The 17,744-nt window shown below is 37.5% G+C and overlaps 1 protein-coding gene and 1 long non-coding RNA gene across 2 annotated transcripts in view; one reads left to right on the top strand and one right to left on the bottom strand.

The window, feature by feature from the left end:
* The window catches only part of LOC102690192 (pro-neuregulin-3, membrane-bound isoform), a 424,542-nt gene that overhangs the window by 308,422 nt on the left and 98,376 nt on the right, over positions 1-17,744 (top strand). The window lies entirely within an intron of this gene.
* The window catches only part of LOC138238428 (uncharacterized), an 87,679-nt gene that overhangs the window by 56,375 nt on the left and 13,560 nt on the right, over positions 1-17,744 (bottom strand). Inside the window, exon 2 of the long non-coding RNA XR_011189457.1 lies at positions 2,294-2,335. This is a non-coding gene — a long non-coding RNA (uncharacterized lncRNA). The remainder of the gene's footprint in view (positions 1-2,293; positions 2,336-17,744) is intronic.

Raw genomic sequence — 17,744 nt, forward strand, 5'->3', positions numbered from 1 at the left:
TGGCCATACAGAAGTATATTCATGCTGTAAGTGGTGGCTTAGCTTTATACATCAGGCTCAAGGATGCAGGCTGATATTCTGTGGTATAGAGTTTCTGGAGTTTCTGTAGTAAAATCAGATAATTCTGCCAGACAAAAATAGTTGTAATTTTCCTTTGCTTTTTCCAACTCTGTTTGATATATTCTGAATAGCACCAGGAATAACCGGACATAAACTATGAAGTGAAATAACAGGACCATGCAGGCAGTACTGTACTCCACTCTTTTAAGAAGAGTGTACCTGTCTCTGGGAGTTAGTGCTGTGGGACTGTGGCAGCCAGTGCACTGTGGGCAGTACTTGGTAAAGCACCCCCCCCCCCTTCTCTTCTTTTCTCCAGCACCTGTGCATCTCCTGTGTCCTTGAGACTACAGAAGCTCCCTGGTTCCCATGGCAACCACAGTACCAAGCACTAATGAGCCAGACCCTGACAGAAGGGGTGTTAAGCTTCAAAAAGCCTTTGTAAAGACCATGCTGGCTGAATGGTTCGCAATGGCATGGACAGCCGTGCTACATTTATATGAAGTATTTATATGCATATATATATGTCTATATGTACAATAGGGCTTTCTCCTTACAGGAGATTGCGCACATTGCATCTTACTCTCACCTTGTGTTTATTATTCGTGCCGTCTCCTGGCTTTGAACAAGCCTGGATTTTAGTATTGTATGCTTAACAAAACTTGACATACCCAACAGCAAACAAAAAATGTTCTTGATATACTACAAGAAGAACAAGCAACGTCGAATGAAACCTTCTGGTTGGAGAGGCCCTGGAAACATCTTTTGTTCTCATGGTTCAAGCCACTGTTGTCAAACTCAGTGAGTGAGTGTGTGCTACACTATGTGTAATGTTACAGTATGTGCTTTTTTCTCAAGCCCCCCAATAGCACGTGACTTTAAAACAGAGGTTTGTGAGCTCAAATTCCCAGACTAACTGTGAAACAGTGAAATCTTTACATTGGTATCATTTTAACGGTTTGTTTCACATCTGTTGAGTGTAGACTCCTCTATATACAGTACTACTTTTTTAGGTCTGCAATGTACAGTAGCACCTTTCTAATCACCGACTAAGGTGTTTCCAACAAGTTCTGTATAGCTTTTGTTTATAGATAACCCTGTTTGTCATGTTTGTCTATGATATGAATTTGTGGAGAGAATGTCCACAAATCCAATAAGAGGAAAAAACAGGGAAATTTCCTGTTCGGAAGCATAGTGTGTCTGATCTTTGAGCAGGAAGTTCTGAAATCAAATACCCAGACAAACAGGAAATTCTCAGATTTTCGTATGTAGTAAAAAAGTGTGTTCAAGCTTTTCCAATGCTGTCAAGGAATAAAAGTAACAAATATTTTCTTTTATATCTTAGAAGATCAAAAAGCAGTAGCATCAGCACCTCAACTCTGTTATAGATGAAACAACAATAGTAAGAATAAAAAAAACTGCAGTTAGCATGATATCTCAACATCACATAGTTTGACTGTTTCAAGCAATTAGATTCTGAACCACAATATCATAATACAGGCCAATCTGACAGGAAGCGCTAATTGTCAAGAACACTCTTTGACTGTTGCTGATTATGCGGTGGCCAATCAGAATTGGTTTACTGGTTGCTTCCTTGTATATAAGGTTGAGTAACCCTGTATTTGGTGCTCAGCATTGTCAGATTTGTAACATCTTCGATGTCAGCTTGTACAGTCGGACTTGCTCCAGTACTTAAGCTTTTGGTTTCTTGGTTGTGGATCTTTGGCATAGACTCACGGATATTCCGGGTTCGGGACTTCTTCGTGAGTGTTTCTCCGTGTTCCTGGGTTGCGAAGTTCCTGGTTTTCCGGGTCCTGGTTTACCCTGTGTGGATGGCCTTGTATCCGGTTCCTGGTGACAGATGCCTTCGTATGGAGCACTGCTGGTCTTGGGATTTGGGACTCTATATTTGGTTATATCGTGATCGCCGAAGTCTGGTTTTGGAGGGACTCAGTGTTTTGTCTTAAGCCTTTGGACTTGTAAATCCTGATATTCTGCTCACCTGATATCCTTGACCTTAGACTGTGTTATAGACAATGTTATAGTGTTATTTCCCATGGGTTTGTTATTAAAACTTTGTACTCAAATGTAAATTCAGACTATAGTTTTGTTGCTTGCCCTTTCCGCTGTACCACGTAGGGTCTAAGTTCTTTAGCGGTTTCCAATGATGTGGAAACCATAACACAATCCACTTGTTCATATCTTATACATTCAGACCAAGATCACAGTGTATTACCTTTGCAGCTGATCACATCTGCATCTTTGAGTTTAGATCCCTCTGAAAAAGAAAAACAAAATAGATTAATCCAGGCAGTGATGGAAATTCAGACAGACTGGAATGCATTTCATTGCACTGGAGATAGCAGTCCTTGTACTCGCAAAGGGCTCCTGTCAAATGGAAAACTCTCATCACATAAGGGATCTTTAATTTGCATTTGCTTAGTAAATCATTTTAAAAGAAGGAAAAGAAAACAGCTTTATAGTGTTTTGTTTGCTTAATCAGAGTCAACATCTTTTCAATAAGGACAACATCATCCAAGAATTGAATGCTTTGTTAATGTGTGAAGTACAGTACATGGTGAGATACTCTTGGTTTGGCTTAACCTGCTTGGCTAATACTGTAGGTTAATAGGTAGCCTCAAGGAGGCTAGAATTCCATTCAGAAGGAGAGAACCAAGGGGTATCTGGAAGATGGCAGTGGAGTGGAGGAAAGATAGGAGTGTGTGTTTGATATATATAGCTAATTTCATAATGATGGTAATTAAGTTACAGCTGTGTGTGACTTTATTGTACAGTGGTTATCCCTCCTGAACATTAGTTAACTTCCATTAAGCGCATGCCTCTGTTACTCGAACTCATTGTAAACGAAACCTCTGATCCGCATGTCTCAGATTCTTAACCCAGGACTATTTTGGTTTGTAGTGGGTCGATATGGAACTCATCAGAAAAAGGAGAAGTGTCATAATATCACAAGCACAGAAGTAGCCATGGTTCTGATGGTAACAGATTGCATTTAAACTCAAGTCCAGGTCAGGCATCATCCATTATAGACATTTGCAGGTGAAAGCTCTCTTGCCTGACGTGCACTGCAGAAACTGAAAGGTACAGAAGCAATTGGGCCAGGACTGTGACGTCCTTGCAGATCCGAGAGTAAATTCTAATTGTGCCAGCTGGCCTTCTGCCTAACCTGTACCTTAGTGCTTCACTTCCGTGTCCTAGCAATACATTTACATTCTCTAAATGGAGACAAATCAGTCTTAATGATCCATGTCATGTTTGCAAGAAGACATAACAAGTCCAGAATGAGGTATAAACAAGCACATGGTCCTGAGCATCCTTATGGCATGATGGGATAATGTAATGATAATGATTTCTGTTCTGCATTTATCACAAATTTCTTAAAGAAAATGTTATTTTACAAAAATACAACATGCATTAGGTTAACTGCATGCTTGAAAAAGTCTCTATTCATTTCTTCCTGAAACAAGCTGAGGACTCTAGTTAGCCATTTTCACTGAGTATATGTTTGCTTCAACAAAGAATAGTTCTACCTTTTGAATCTGTAATTTAATTTGAGTGATCTTTAAAGGATTAACCCTTCACGTGCAGGTCATGGTGAACTATAACATAACAGATACGGATTAGCTACAACCTTCAGTGCCAGATACTTCACCATCCAAAATCCAGTATGATTTCCTATTCAAAATAATGAACAATGTTTTCTCTTACAGTAGCTCACAGGCTTTGGCAGAGGGAGGAAAAAAAATATTCAGAGAGTCTTATACACTTTGCCTAGTTGTTTTACACACCGAAATATTCCACAGGTGTGAAATCACCATCAGTTCTATTTCAGCACCTCAAGAAATTTAGCTCCTTGGACTGACTATAGGGAAGTAGTATTGTAATACATCAGCAGCCTGCCATCTGACAATTCCATTTTATGTGCATAAGGGGTGTATAAAACAATAAATAAGTAGGCAGGTCATGAAATATAAATATAGCTGTAGAGATTTGTGAATTGTGGCTTTCAAAATACAGTGTTCTTTTATTCTTGATTGTATTTATTGCATGGCTTTTAAATTCTGTTATGCAGAATTTTATGTGTGTGTAAAGCTGAGCATTTTCAACAGTACATACAATGATATAATTGTGTTTTTACATTTTTTCCTGTGAAAACACTATTAAAATCCTTGGGGTGGACAGTGTTTGCAACTCTGTTTTGTCCCAATTATGATGTTAGTTATTATTTTTCAAAGCTGTTTTTACTTTAGGTAATGTTTACCATTATACTGTACGTTTGATTTAATAAGTGCATTAATTAAGATTTATTCCAGCCCTAAAAATGAGGATCTGAAGGAAATACTGGCAGCTCATGGTAACGTTCCTTCTCACAGCAAACACCACTGCCCACACATTAGTAACACTCATTAAAAGATCTATCTTTATTGCCAAGATCCAGTGCATATCTATCCATTACAGATGTGATTCTTCGAATTCTGCAAAAAGAGGAATTATTGCTGGCTGAACAAAAGACTCTAAAAAAATCTGCATATCTGTCCTATTTCCATACTGCTAGTAGTAAAAAGACCTCTTTTGTGTCAGAATAAAAATCCCCCAGAGTTTTTCAAAATTATGCATTGCACAGCTGTAACTGAAAATAAGAACCATTAAGACAAGGTTATGAGTGGAATACTCATTAGAACATAATTTCGTTTGAGAAACAGACATGCATGCACACTGCATACGTGCGATGCATTTTCCTGATAATGTATTTTCTTTGCTGACAGTAATGCATATTTAGTAAGCACTATCTAAACAAATTGAATTTTTACGCTTTTGTAACAAAGGGTATTTTTAAACCCTGGCATAACTGAGTCAATACTCCTTCAATCCTTTAAAAGTTTTTTTATGGATCACCTGTGTTGTTTCTCAAAAGAGTGAGCAGAATGCTATGCAAAAATATATTATTAAGAACTCTTGTTGTTGAAGGTTTTTGTCACTCCCCATCTCCAAATAGCAGGACAGCAATGTAAAGATCTGTGTAGTAGGTTCACTTCTCTAGGTAGCACATACTGAATGTCAGCAACAGGAATAGGACAACTGCAAGAAGTAGTTGGCCAACCGAGCCTCTGTTATCATTCAGTGGATGCTTTATTTTGATGGACACTCCCTTGTTATTTATGCTAGTCATAAAGTGCTCCTTTGAGCACAAAAGGTCAGAGTTTTTATCTCACAGTCTGTGGGATAATTACTTTTTTCTAAATACTTGCCCCAGCCTCACCCAACCTCGAAAAAGCCCTTAATATAGTACCTCTCACTGTTTGGCCTGTTACAGTACGGTACATTGTATCTCAAATACGAAGCAGCTTGAAAAACAAGCTCCCAGGATTTTTAGAGTGTAGTGGACTTGGGAGCAAAAGCTATTATTGGACTATCTACTGTAAGTGTTTACTTTTGGGGAGCTACAGTATTTCTGTGGCTTAATCTTGTATTTTTCAGCTCCCTCATTTCTTTTAGTTTCTCAAGATCTCATTCTATGTTTTGGAATGCAGCAGCTTTCACAAACTGCATGTTAACACTTTATTCACAATATGTAGTATTTGGAAGAGTGAGTGGAATCGTACACCAATTCTGGAGTCTTTTACTTTCACAAGTTGATGGAAAATTCCTGGAGAAGATACCAGGTTTGACTCTTGAGGCCATTAAGCGGAACTCCAGTGACTCTTTTCTGCCACCTGCTTATGCAGACATCATTAGCAATAAATTGACTTTGTATGGCTTGCAATTTTCCATCTTTTCCCTCTTACTCCCTCACAGCAGGGAGAGCTGTGATAAATAAGATGAACTAGTTTTTCTATAAGCCCCTGCACTGTCAGGTACCTACCAATAGATTGCAAGGTGGTCCCATGTCCTCAACTTTTTGATTTCTTGGCTTTGTAAGAAACTGCTTAAACCTGCTACCTCCAGCTAATTACTGTAACAGTTGCCAAAAATGTGTTGTCCATAGCTCTATGGAAATGTGCAAACATAACCAAGGTTCAAGATGAAAATTATTTTGGCTTTGCTGTATAATATAAACTAATTTCTGTGCAAGTCTTTTTTTGGTGAGATTCTCTGCATTTTCTAGAAAGACTTAATTCATGAAGAGGTCTATAATCTTTGTGTTCTAACATCCAAGCTCTTAAGAAAAATATGAATCACAGCTTTGTACTGTACAATATTCCTGCAACAATGTCAATAAAATTGTACACAACATTCTGATGGTGTTTCTCCCCAGCATACTGATGCATTATTGATTGTGACATTTTGCCTTTTACAAATGTACTGTAATAATACAGATTTTCTTTTCTCTTAATATGCTGTACTTTAAAAAAGAACCACCGAACTGTAGAATTTATGAGGAACAATTTGTGACGTAGTCATTTTCACCTCTTTTGACAGCACTTGTGAATTACTATTAATAGAGAACAGTTTCCACAATCTACCGAGCAAGGTAAAACACTCATTAAAATGCAGGATTCTGGAAGGTGCATGCCTTTCATAAGTCAAAATGATCTAGAGACTGTAAAAGGAATGTTAAGCGATAAGATACCAAAGTGATTCTATATTCAAAATTGTAGATGGGATGAAGATAGGTTTAATAGTGAATCTTTCATCACTCAAAAACAGATTTCAGTGAGATGATAGCAAAAATGTAATGTGGTATGGCCCATGTGGTACATTTAAGAAAGGAGGATAAATATTTGATGAGTAAAAACTAGCTTATGTGCAAACACACAGTATACTATAGGTGGTAGAGGTTTTGTACACAAACCTCAGGTATGCTAAAGACTTGTTTATCTATACATCTCATACAACATGGGTTCAACTGGGTTCAAATCTGGTGATATAACAACTTATGTGTGTAGGTATGAATGTTATTTTTTACTGTTTCTGTAGTCTGTGATGAAGCCAAAGCAATAAAAAGTGGTAAAACATTTAACCTTGTACTGAGACTACCACTGATAGCAGCTCTGCAGCTCCTAAGCTGTTACTTTGTGAGTAATTGTGCAGTATAAAATTAAGTAGCTCAGACAGCAAGGGTGTCTAGCTCTTGACTGGAAGGTCTGGGGTTCAATCCCAGGCAAATGATATAGCATGTTCTAATTTCTTCCAGACAGCTCCCAGGTTCATTTAGTCTGCTTTCCAAATTAGTACCATGGTTTAATCCTTCTGGGGGTAATGTTGACCACCTCCAGTGTCGGATGGTTGTGAAAAATGGTGGCACCTGTTCCCCCCATGAGCTTTTATGACCTGAAAAGGGATCTACCTACTGTATTTTAAAAGTATTTGTGTACTTTATTACACAAAATTAATCAACTAATATTTTCAAACTATTTTATTTTTACAATTATATTGATTTCTAGAGCCTAACATAGTACATTCAGCCCTTTATACTAGATTGCATTTATATTGGTAAGTCTCTGTCTGGGAAATATTAGAGCTATTTTGAGGAAATAAAGAAGCTTCTACAGGTAATCCCTTGATTTATGTCAAACCTTTGGTCTCTACACACAATGCATCCATAGAAACAAACTTCAGCTGATGGATTTTAATAAAGGAAACTTAATTTAAAAAAGTCATTCCAAAAAAATGAAAACTTTTTCCATCATTTAGTCCTTTTAGTGTCAAAATATCGAACACGCTTCTGTTCTGCTGGGAATCCAAAAGTTGGAGATGCTAAAACTCATTGTACACAGTCCTTCTTCTCCTCTTTCTCTGTTTCTGCTAAATTCTGCTTCTCAGGGTTGTCAGACATCTCCTCTCCTCTGACGTGTTCTAGTTGGATATCCCTAATTTTGTAGTCTGTTATCTAGTGAGATGTTTCAGTCGTATGTACACCTTGACCAGGATTCTCCTTCGCTAGCTAACAATTTCGATTATGGATCAGCCAGACTGGCTTATGAAGACAGACAATTAGATAATGCTGTTAAAACAGGTGCACCTTGACACATAACATGATGTTTTTGCTACCTGCATAAAAGACTCAAGGCAAAGAACGGGGATTCAAAACTCTTTTCCTGTACTTAGACGTCATCAACTGTAGCTGTGATTTTTATTCCTTAAGTTAGATTTGTAGGGGCAGCTACATTGATTAGATTATAACTCCCGGAATCTAGTAATGGAGAGTGGAAGAACCTTGAATACTCTGGTAACATCAATGTTGCATTTTTAACCAGCAGCCACAACTCACAACTGGCATCCCACTGAAGCTCAGCAGATGTGAGCCTGGTCAGTACTTGGGATGGGAGACCTCCTGGGAAATCTAAGGTTGCTGCTAGAAGAGATATTAGATGGGCCAGCAGGGGGCACTCATAGACATGCAGTCTATGTGGGTCCTAATGCCCCAGTGCCCCTGGGACACTATACTGTAAAAAGATGCCATCCTTCAGATGAGACATAAAACAGAGTTCCTGACACCCAGGGCGTTGCTTGAAAAAGAGTAGGGGTGTTACCCTGGTGTCCTGGCCAAATTTCCCATTGGCCTTTACCAGTCATGGCCTCCAAATAGTCCCCATCTATGATAGCTAATGTGTGTGTGTACTATGGCTATTGTAGCATTGTAGGTAGGGCTGCACATTGGTGGTAGTGGAGGGGAGTCCCCATTACCTGTAAATCACTTTGAGTGAAGTGTTCAGAAAAGCACTATATAAGTGTAAGGAATTAGAATTAGTAGTAGTAGTAGTATTAGAATTCCTGAGAACCATTTCCAAAATGTATTCCACCTTCTTTGTCCTGGAGCTATGGCTTCTTTGTGATTCTGGATTTAGCATCCTCTTCATCGTGATTAACATTGCTGAACCTTCTGTATCTGCCAATGTATGTGTTCACACATCACATTTGCTGTTGTTAACTCACAAGTGCACGTTTCTTGAAAATTTTGTGGTTTCTTATATTAAAGTTATTGAACAAAGCAAAAGTGAAAAATGAGATCCAGCCTTTGTAACAGTTATGCCACAATCTGTCATGATGCCAGTCTTGGGCTGGGCAACTATTTTTAAAAAGAGATGAAAAAGTGTTGAATGTCTTATTTATTTCAATAAAATAATATCTTTGTACACAGCAATTTGGAATGTTCCAAATGTGTCATGCACACAAAAGTAGGGCAAAACTGAGCCAGGAAAATGCAAATCAAATCAATCTTACTCCTGTTACATCTACTGTACGGAAGTAAAATTATAAATGCTTTTTCCTGGGTTTAAATTATATAGATAACTAGATAGTGTTTATAAAAATAATATGGTTTTAGACAAAAAAAGATTTCATTTAACAACCATGTTAGATTTTCTGCAGTAGCCTCAGGAGATATTAGTGGGGCATGTAATATGTTTCTTTGAGATTTTTTAACAGAATATCCTTATAAAATATCTAGAAATCCTGGGTTAGGGATTAGTATATATGAAGAAAGTATGGAGTACTTTTAAAGGAAAACTCCTTATGAGGTACTGGATGAGGTATTGGATTTCATAGGAATCTATTTCAGATTCTCAGCTCTTCCTGTTTTATAATGTCTAAACAGTCTGGACACTTGTATAAAATTTAATCTATAGTAGCAACTACTGTAGCAGCAGCAAAAGAAATGATAAAAAAAGACTTACATATTGATCAAATAAAAAGGTTCACTTCAACATAAATCATATATTTCAATCCCATTAGTACGTTCCTACAGAGTGGGGAATAAGAACTCTCTGGCAAATCCAAAAAAATCTACCATCAGGTTAGTGCAGATATTTAGGTGATTGGGTAATATACAGCTGGCAAGCAGGATGAATTTAAGCTGAGTCATTCTTGTGTCATATCCTCTTAACATGACTAGAAAATGTTGTTGTTAACAATGGCAGGCACAATCTTATTTTAAATTACTTACTGTATAGGCCCAGGGTGACTATTCTGGTTCCCTGAGAGCCACTTGTACTTCTTCTTTCAAGTTAAGCCTTTAATTGATCTAATTACTAGTTCAAGTGGACATCTTTATTATTTTTTCAGGTCTTTTAAAGCTGATTATTTGTAATATATACTTGATGCAAGGTAAAGTAGCTATTAAACTTTTTCTCATACCAAACAGGAATGTTGTATTATTCCAGTCAATTAATTAAACATGTATTTGAAGGCTTGAATAAACAAAAACCAAGAGACTCTATGGCCTTTCATGAGTTTGAAATCCCTCCTGTGGATTGTGGTGGTAACTCCTTGCATTATTAAAGCTCCTATTCCTGTTTGGTATACAGTACTTGTATACTGTACAAGGATGGGATAGCCCTTTGCTGGGGATGGTGAGTTAAGCAGGGGAGAGTGTAACGCTTACGGCCGACAGGTACTGTGTAAAAGCGGGCTTACCAGAGCAGGTGACGTCACCGCCCTTCCCAGTAATAGCAGGACCACAGCCCCTGGGCTGTGGAGAGATCTCTCTTTGGCTCACCGGGGTGGGTCCCTGTTGAGTGATGTGGGAGTCCTGGGTTCAAGCCCCCAATGGTGTGGGGCTGACCTAATGTGGCAAGGGTGCCTGCCTGAGCCCCTGTTGTGTTATAATATGATTGTTTTTTATACAATAGTTTGTTAGACTAATTATTTTCAACAAAAATTTTGCTGAACTGAATGTTGGCTAAAAATTCATGAACTGTATTTGCCAGCCTTCAAAAATAAAAAAAAATATGGGGTAATTATTTTTTTACCACCACTGTGCAATTTCTAAAAACCTTACTATTTCTCTTCTCCATGAAACAATTTGTGTGTTCTAAGAGGTCCTGAGTTCAATTGTAGTATTGGGCAAGTACTGTATCTGTGTAGAGTTGGCACATGTTTCCATGAGTTTTCAGTAAGTGCTTCTCACCAAGCATGCAACAGTTTTTGGCAGAGTTAATTCTCATAAGGGTCTTCCAGGATCATTTCCTAAGCATGAGCAGCCTGGTGTCTCTACTTTATGAAATTATAAAGATACCCTCTGCTAACAGGGTTCATAAAAGGATTAAGATTTTGTGACTTCAATAAATGGTTAATATTGCAGTTTGCATATTCTATGGGAGCCACTGAATGTTAAAAAAATAGAATAAAACAAACAGCAACAACAAATCTTTAAATAGCTTTTGCCTGAAACAAATTGGACAGAAACCAAATTTTTGTTTTCTTCTATTCTTGTAAACAGATTTTCTTTTCACAAGAAATTCTGCAAAGTGCTCTTGAGCCTAACCTCAGGATACCTTGGCAATTGCTAGGCACTGTGAATTTAACATATCAAATCCCACACCATATAAAAAATAAACAGAAGGTACCTTTTAGCAGCAGGCACTGGGTTCTGCGCCGATTGTGCTTTTTCATTATTCTGTGAGAATGACATTACATCTACGTGTAATTCATCCTTGTCATATTCTGCTGAATAAGGATCCTGGTACACATGCAATATATGCATACTGTACATCTGTATACCTACAGTATATACTGTACTAGTGATTCCTACAGGTATAAACATGTTTACATAATAGAAAATCTGATTGTCTTACACTGTCTATGTGAAAGACAATTATAAGTAAAGTTTGTGAAAAGGGAATGCAGTTTTGGGTGATGACAGCTGATATTTCAGATATGTTCCAATTAGCCATGAAGTCATGAAGGCAGACTTCCAGCAACCCTGATGCAAAAGAGGAGAAACCTTTGCTTGTCTCTATTCCTTTTCAAACAAAAACCTGTTCAGGTTGATAGAAGTGTTTCAGACCCACACATTTTGGGAAATGGCAATTAGAGTAGCCATGCAGGAATGTTATAAGCTCCTGCCTGCCCTTTGCTTATTTGTCACAAGTGATGACAGAGCATTTTTGGTTTTGTGGTTTCCTCTCAAACCATAATGGAGCATCAGTCAGAGGGAAGGGATTATCTTCATTATGTTTTTATGATCAGGTCTTAATCTACAATAAAAAGGAAGTTATTCTTTCCTTTTTACAGTTGTAATTAAGCCATCTTTAATCTCAAATCAGAAAAGTACAGTTGCAGCCTTGAAAGTACTGGGTACTGTATGACCACACCTTGTCTTAATGTTGTACTTACAGTATGCAACCTTTCAGTGCATCTGCTCTAGTACATGCATCACATTAAGTATTCATGTAAAAACTATGGAATAATAATAACCCTGAGACTCATCTTTCACTGTTTCCTCAGTGTTGAGCCTTTATTCATTACTATACAGTATGTAGACACTGGAAAGACAAGACCGGAAAAAATATCTTGTTTCTTCATCATGTTCAGAAAACAAGAGTTTGTACTTTTATTAAATGAAGACCTAGCTACTGTATAATTCAGTTCTAGCAGAGGCATGGATTTTTCATTTTTAAGAGTGTGAACTAAGCGTGAATATGTTCAGAAGGCTAAAGTGAATATTACTTATCTGTCAGAAAGGAAAATAACGAAATAGGAAATTAGGTCTTTGCTCTTCATGCTGTGATTTGAAGCAATTTCAATTCCTCTGTGACTCAGAAAGAACATTTGTAATTTAGATGCCATGTTTATATATAATATTCTTTCATGCTGTACACTTCTAGCCTTTTAATGATTTTATATTCAAAGATCTGTTCGTCTTCCTATAGTATATGCATAGGCATTTTAGGTTCTTCTTTGTTAAAACGATGTCACACTATTTAGTATATTTTTAATATTTTCTAATTCCTCTGAACCTATGCTTTGCCATGTCTGTTTGGACTGTTTGAGGATTTTAAAATTATTTTTTGAATTCAGGATCAATATGTGGCACTCCAGTATTGCATTATGCATTAGAATTGTGAATTTACATTTACATAAGCAGTAACTTTATCTATTTGGAAAATATAAGTGGGAATTAAAAACTGTAAGTGTAGTATACATACTGAGTTGAAAAGTGGTATTTTCACAGTTATTTTTAATAATAACTGCCTTCTAGTAGGCTATATATTCATAAAGTACTACAATTTGAAAATATGTTTATGTGAAAGATAAAACATAGCATTATTGCACCAGAAGGCAGACAGAAAAGGTTGCTGTGTGTAAGAGATCTGAGACTTCCCTGCAGAGAAACTGATTATAGAAGCTTCTAGGTCCAATCTGTGTATTGCTTTATTTCTGTAAAATCAAAAGCAGGTGTAATATTAGTGGAGTGGAAAATGTCTTTAAAATGGGGCTCTAAACCTCACTCTGTTATTTGCTCTTGGAAGATTTCATTTTAAGCTCCAAGGCTCCTGGTTCCATAAAACATAACTGCATGATTTAAATAGAGCAAACTTAACGAGGCATTACCAAAAGACAAAATGAGAAAAAAAAATTTGGATAGAAACCAGATTACATATGCTTTTAGGGTATTAAGATTTCTTGAAAAGACAAAACCACAACCACAATATGTAATCACAGCAAGACCCCTGCTGCAGGTGATTAGGGTTAATGATAATTCAATCTTTGTGACACAGAGAAATTGCCCCCAGTGAAAACACCTCAGTCTGCTCCATTAGTATTTGGAGTGGGCACAGCCTATTTTGGTTTGGTTCTGTTGGCACTCTAAGAGGTCGTGTTACAATATAAATATAAAGGATCAGGAAAATCTGTATTATCACATTCTTTACCTCTCTGTATCATAATAGCAGGAGAGATATACTTTTGTAGATCTTTCTTATCTGCTGTCTGGGCCCTGTTGCACATATTTAACAGTGATCTGTAGGATTCAGTGACAATTTAATTATTTATATTGTAATTCTGTTTTAAACCACAAAACACTTTATACATTAAAAGCTGACTCTCAGCAAAGAATCTTGTGTTTAATAGCTGTAAACCTTAGAGAACAATTCAAATATTTCATTCAAAAGTAAGGCAATGTACACTACCAAGTCAAACTAGTAGAGTATGGGTCACTAGATGTTCACTAACTTTAAACACCATGCAACTGTGAAATCTATGATAAATCCTTTTGGTGTAGTACGTGCTTTCATCCTGAACTCTGATTTCTGTTTATTCTTTCTTTTATCTGTATCAATCGATCATGGCATGCAAATTGCTGAGACTGAATCGTCACATTACCCAGGTCTGCTGTTGCCTTCAGCATTGCATCACAGGCATATGCTACCAAGCTTCTTGTGAGGTCACACAATTCACATCAGTCTCCTTTTTCCACAGAGCAGCAGATGGGAAAAGCTTTGTCTTATTCTACTTACCCTTTCACAGGAACATATAACAAAGCAAAAGAAAAATAACATCTTGTGTGAATTACCTTTGTGTGGCTGGTGAAGGTCACACAAGCAAGGTTGTTTTTTGCCAACCAACACACAGTTGGTCTTAGGAGCCAACAGAAAGAAGTTGGATTGAATGGCATTTCTGCAGTTTATTTGTTCTAAAGCCATGATTTAAGAAGGTAGTCTAAGTCATTTGCATTTAAATGATATTCCACTCTTCCATTGTTACTTACTCTATTATTGTATTATGCATAATCCTTCCATTGTTAGTGTTATTATTTGTCCTGATTAGACGACTTCCCTTCCCAACTAACCATTCAAGCAAGAACACAAAGCAAACTTTTTAAAAACACGTCAATGCTGCACTTGAGTAAAGTGGTGTGCAAAACCAGAGCAGCATCAAATGAGGACTTGAGGACACTGGTAAAAGTGCAAGTCCTTTAAACAGAGGAAATACTGAGACTTTTGGGCTGACAAAAAACATAAGACTGTTTACCCAGGATTCTTCAAGAATGGTATGATGGGATTGTTTTGATAGTTAAAAACTATGAGTAAACAACTAGACAAATTGGGCATCCTAGCCTCCTTCCCTTTGTATGCATGCTCATTTGATTGGCAGCAATTTAGTTTAGACAACAAGAGAAGATCACCTAGACCACCAAATGTTGTCTCTCACTAGTACTACATTTTTAGATTAAAGTTTAGGAACAAAAAATGTTTACATCACAACTCCTAAGCCTATAGCAGGGATGTATACAGTTATTGATACCTTGTTGTTTTATAGGTGGGCGGCACAGTGGTAAGCATTGCTGCCTCACAGCACTGGAGCTTTGGATTTAAAACCAGACCTGGGGTGCTATCTTAGTGAAGTTTGTTTGTTCTCACCAAGTTCACATGGGTTTGCTTCAGATGTTCTGGTTTCTTCTCACAGTCCAAAAGTATACTGATATGTTTATTGGCTTCTGGGAAAATTGACCCTGGTATGAGTATGTGCATGTTTATGTGTTTGTCTGTGTGCCTACAATGGACTGGTGTTCTAATTGGGGTGTGCCCTACCTAGTGACTGTTCCTGGACAGAATAGGCTCTGTTTCACCTGTGACCCTGAATTGAATAAACCAGTTAGAAAATGGCTGCCTTACAGGCAAATGCTTTGAGTGCACCCCTTCTGCTACTGGCTCAACCTGACCCCCCCTCTCCCACAACTAACCAACTCTGTATTCACACACAGCAAGTTTTGCATGTGCACCAGCACACACTATTCACACACCATACTCACTTTGTTGAAAAACTGGAACCGCATCAGTGTAGGACAAAACAATACCTCAAGACCACAACCAAAACAAATACAACAAATGTGTTGCTTACAAATGTTTCACTTGTTTATTTCTTGAACTATGTGTGTAAAATAAACCACAGTGAGGCAGTGGACCTCAAGTCCAGCAGCCATTATTATTTCACCAGCTGATAGCAACATTGACTCAAAATACATTTGAAACAATCTATTTGCCCCAATTTTCATATTCTCTCTTATCTCACATTCTGCTGCCAAGTTTTGGGTCCTCAAGACTGAATGGTTAAAATAATGTCAATTAAATAATTACTGTAAATAGCCTAAACAAGAAACAAGAAATCACCCTTATGAGCATTTTATTTAATAGTTTTTAATATTTCGTTAGTTAACATTTGATAATAATCCACACTTTCATTATCTGGCTAATAGTAAGGGCCAACCCCAGGACTTCATTTATCATTGAATGATACCCTCGAAGAAGCCTTTAAGTTCAAACTCACTACAATATCATCAGTATCTATACCACCAATCATCATTTTAACTGGTGAAAAAGAGATGGAAAACCGGCAGGCTGGACATGCGTAAATGCATAAGCTAATCCATAGAACAAACTTGAGCCTGATTTTGATGTAAACAGCACAATACCTTCTCCAATCTATGGAGCAGGTGTCGACGCCCTTTGGAACAAACCCATTCCTACAAATTCAGGATCTGACTGGACATTTTAATGTCACCTGCTTAATACAGTTACATTGCGAGACCCTTCTGGATAGCCATACAGTAGATTGTGCATGGAGCCACAGCTAGGTAGATCAGTGCCATTCAGAGACAACACATTTAGTTGACAGTCACCCACTGACAGACTGTAAATCCTTTTGACAGTAAAATAAGTGATATCGGTTTAATATTTCTTTGGATGGTTGTATTAATGGCGGTATAGCACATTAGTATCTGAAATTATTATTTTATTCAATATGACTTGAAGATTTTTTTTTCTTTTTCCTTTTTTGTCACCTCTTCTCAGAATGGTTAGAAGGTGCTGACAGCACACCAGTGGTAATATCCCATTGAAAAGATCTTTCCCAGTGATCCAGACATTTGATTTTCTATGGGATGAAGTAACTCATAAATGATAGAAGATTGCACACTGAAATATGTAACTCTCTGTGTTGGCCAACCCCATTAAATCTGATTTGATTCTGTCTGCATATTCTCTGAGATCGTCTGAATCTGATAACAGCACTTGCTTTACTCATCATTTTGTCACACATTGTGCTGAATATGGGATTTGTTTGCATTTTACAGTATGTGTGTCTTTTTAAGTTTATAGAAGTTAAAAAAAACATGAAAGAAGGAGACGACCAGAACTCCCCCTCAGAAGAGACTGTCAGGGAAGCCAAACATCACCTCCTCTTTGCAACCCACATGTTAAAGAAGACTGAAGGCAGACCAGATATTGTTAAAAGGATGAATCAGAGCTTTTTTAAGCAAACGAATATGTAAGAACAGATTTTCACTGTGAAGATAACAGCCCTAGTGTTGAAATCCCGAAAAGAGATGAGAAAGCATCTGGATAATTTAAGTGTTGCTGCTTAATGGTGCTTTACTTGAAGTTTTCTCTTACCGATCCACAGTTTCACATTTGGTGACAGATTTACTTTTTTATGAGACTACCAGTGTGAATATGGACACACGGCTCGCTGGGCACATTTCATCCAGAATTTAGTTCCAGTAGCTAGGATTTCTTGTGTCAGCTACATGTCCGAGGTTTATTAGTTGCAGGGGAGTGCAACTGCAGACACTGTCTTTGACATTGTGTTGAGACAAAGTTAAAGCCTTTATTATTTAAATGGTTTACAAAAGTTGAAGGGTCCTGCCCTTCCAATTTATTTTCTTGCTAATTGTTTCAAAGACCCACAACAAGAAACCTTTGTCTTTTACTACAGTACAATATGTATAAATAATAGAATATCCATCTATTCATTTCCTAACCACTTTATCCAATACAGGGTTGCAGGGGAGCTGGAGCCCAAGGTGGGTCATACCCAGGATGCCTGTCATAGGACACATACTGTAGAGACATACACAAACACACACCAAGCTCCAGAATTGAACCCAAGGCCCCAGTGATGCAAGGCAGCAATGCCTACCACTGTGCTGCTCACAGTAGATTATA

The sequence above is a fragment of the Lepisosteus oculatus genome, chromosome 4, assembly GCF_040954835.1.
Source record: "Lepisosteus oculatus isolate fLepOcu1 chromosome 4, fLepOcu1.hap2, whole genome shotgun sequence".
Lineage (NCBI taxonomy): Eukaryota > Metazoa > Chordata > Actinopteri > Semionotiformes > Lepisosteidae > Lepisosteus > Lepisosteus oculatus.